The 3,153-nt window shown below is 46.3% G+C and overlaps 1 non-coding gene across 1 annotated transcript; it reads right to left on the bottom strand.

Annotated features, from left to right (window-relative positions):
• Positions 1-3,081: 3,081 nt before the first annotated feature.
• TRNAW-CCA (transfer RNA tryptophan (anticodon CCA)) lies at positions 3,082-3,153 on the bottom strand. Its single transcript has one exon. It is a non-coding gene; the product is annotated as a tRNA-Trp (tRNA).

Below are 3,153 nucleotides of genomic sequence, written 5' to 3'. Positions count from 1 at the left end.
GTCTGCTGAGGCTGCTAATCCTGCCTTTATGGATCATATGATGAGATCCAAGCCAATCTATTTGGGAAAGAGAGAACTGCCAACACTCACATTCCGCAAGGACTGTTATCGGTATTGTATCATTAGCTAGTATTTATCAAGTACTTATCACATGCAAGGAAATATGCTAAGCCCTTTACATGCCATCCACTAAGTACTCTGGGGGAAGAACATGCTATTATTATACACAATTTTCAGAGGGGTAAAATGGGAATTGGAATTAATAACTGGTAGAACCAACACAAAATTCCTCACTGAAACCTGTGCTTTTGGGAAAAATACCCGAGTGTGCAAACTTAGAGGTCACTGGTGTTCTATGTGGCAGCATCATCAGTAGCAAGTCGAGAAGTGACTGGATAGTGAGGAGATGAAAGCAGTAAGGGGAACTAACGTTTGCAAAATTTGATGGTGAAAAGAAGAGCGATATGTGAGGAAAGAAATGTAAAGAGTTTTTGTTTTATTTAAATTATATGGCCAGGGGTTTCCCTGGTGGCCCAGTGGCTGAGATTCCAAGCTCCCGATGCCGGGGGCCTGGGTTTGATCCTTGGTCAGGGAGCTAAATACCAGATGCCCCAACTAATAAAATAAGTGTGACGGCCAAAGCATCTTGCATATATTAGTAGGGTAAGGAGAGATAGACGGGAGACGAAAAATTAAAGACGCAGGAAAAGGAGTACATTGAGAGACCAAGGTTTCGGAGGCAGTGAGAGGATGGGAAATCATGAGTTAAATAAAGGGTCAACTTGAGGGAGGAGGTGAACTTATGAGAGAATCCAAGGAGAAGCTGGGTAAAAACACAGGAAACATGCCTCAGCGGCAGTAGAAAGCTTAAGGGAATATGCGGAGGTGGACTATTTTCTTAGTAAACTGTGAGGTGAGGTTACATGCTCAAAGTCATGATGGCAGAAGTGGGAAATGTTTGCAGCAGATTCTCTAGGGGGTTAGATGGGGCGTCAGGTAAAGGTGAGTAAAACAGGTACAGAGCAGGAGAGAAGACAAGGTTGTGGATGGAGTGGATGGGGCAGTGCCCACTCACTGCACTCGTGTGCGACTCTTTGCCACCCTGTGGGCTGCGGCCCGCCAGGCTCCTCTGTCCATGGGATTCTCCAGGCAGGAATACTGGAGAGGGCTGCCAGGCCCTCCTCCAGGGGATCTTCCTGATCAAACCCACGTCTCTTACATCCCCTGCATTGGCAGGCGGGTTCTTTACCACTAGTACCACCAGGGAAGCCCTGAGATCAGGGGGTCTAGCTGCAATTCACAGAAACTACTTTATCTGTTTTAAACAATCACAGATTTCAGACAGGTATGTGCTTACACAGCTTTTAAATAATGAAGCATTAGACTCTACACTGAACTTCTGGGAACAACTCCCAGAATTAGTGCAGAACTACTTTGCCAGAAAAGTCACGAGCTCTAGGAGAATAAGAAAGACACTGGTGAAACAGCAGACTTCAGGACTATACCGTTCTTAGCAACATCTGTTGGCTGTAAGGAAGTTCCACTCCTCTTGGGTTCACACCAATAGAGAATAACTGAGCCACACCTCCGCCTCACAGCCGGTACCTGAACTGTAGGAGAACATGAGAAATGTAGTTTTCAGCATCACAGGTTGTGTAGCAGAGGAAGGAGCATCAGAAGGAAATTAAGTTTCAAGATATTGCAGATATACATATCTATATATATTTGATATATAATATATGTAATAAATTATAATCATATCTGACTCTTTGTGACGACACAGATTGTACTTTGCCAGTTTCCTCTGTCCATGGGATTCTCCAGGCAAGAATACTGGAGAGGGCTGCCATGCCCTTCACCAGGGAATCTTCCCAAACCCGGGATGGAAGATCTCCTTCCTCTCCTACATTGGCAGGCAAATTCATTACCACTAGAGCCACGTGCTGCTGCTAAGTCACGTCAGTCGTGTCTGACTCTGTGCGACCCCATGGATGGCAGCCCACCAGACTCCCCCGTCCCTGGGATTCTCCAGGCAAGAACACTGGAGTGGGTTGCCATTTCCTTCTCCAATGCATGAAAGTGAAAAGTGAAGGCAATGGCACCCCACTCCAGTGCTCCTCACACATACACACACCCCACTCCACGACCTCCATGGGGTCGTGAAGAGTCAGACACAGCTGAGAGCCACCTGGGAAGGCCCTAAATTACAATTTAAAGAGACAGTAGCCTCTTCTCTTATTGCCAGTCCAATCAGCAGCCTACTGGCAAAAGTGGAGAAAACAGGACAGGTTAAATTTGATAAGGGAAGGCAAGGGGGTAAAGACATCACCGTGGCTAGCATGGTTACTATAGAAATGACTGATCATGTGGTCCAGACTAGACAGTGCAGTCCAGGAGAAACCAATGGTCTATGAATATAGGAATATGTCAGATAAGCACAATACTGACACCTTCTGTGGCCTTACCCTTGACAAGCAAAAGGGTGCAATAAGCACATGGCATCACAAAGTATCATGATAATTTGGCTACCTGGTGCAAAGAGCTAACTCATTGGAAAAGAGCCTGAGGCTGGGAAAGATTGAACGCAAAAGGAGAAGGCGGAGGCAGAGGATGAGATGGTTAGACAGCATCACTGACTTAATGGACATACATCTGAGCCAACTCCAAGAGATAGTGGAGGACAGGGAAGCCTAGAGGGCTCCAGTCCACGGGGTCGCACGACTTAGCGACTGAACAACAGAGCACATAGAGTTTGTATTTTGAAGAGGAGAGATCTTCAGGCTTTCAAATAAAGCTTGACTATCATAATACTGGAGCAATTTCATGTCTTAAGTGCATATCAGGAAAACCTAGTCAAAGCGCCAAATTATATCATCTTCCAGAGCACATGTTAGCTGAACCCCTAACTTGATGATCTACACAGGGATCTAAAGGAGAGAACGATAAGTAAGTAAGTGAAGTCGCTCAGTTGTGTCCAACTCTTTGTGACCCCATGGACTGCAGCCTACCAGGCTTCTCCATCCATGGGATTCTCCAGGCAAGAACACTGGAGTGGGTTACCATTTCCTTCTCCAGGGGATCTTCCCGACCCAGGGATCGAACCCGGGTCTTCTGCATTGGAGGCAGACGCTTTAACCTCTGAGCCACCAGGGA

This window comes from Budorcas taxicolor, chromosome 17 (assembly GCF_023091745.1).
Source record: "Budorcas taxicolor isolate Tak-1 chromosome 17, Takin1.1, whole genome shotgun sequence".
Taxonomy (NCBI): domain Eukaryota; kingdom Metazoa; phylum Chordata; class Mammalia; order Artiodactyla; family Bovidae; genus Budorcas; species Budorcas taxicolor.
Note: the sequence above shows the minus strand (reverse complement) of the source record. Positions and strands in the feature narration are given on the sequence as shown.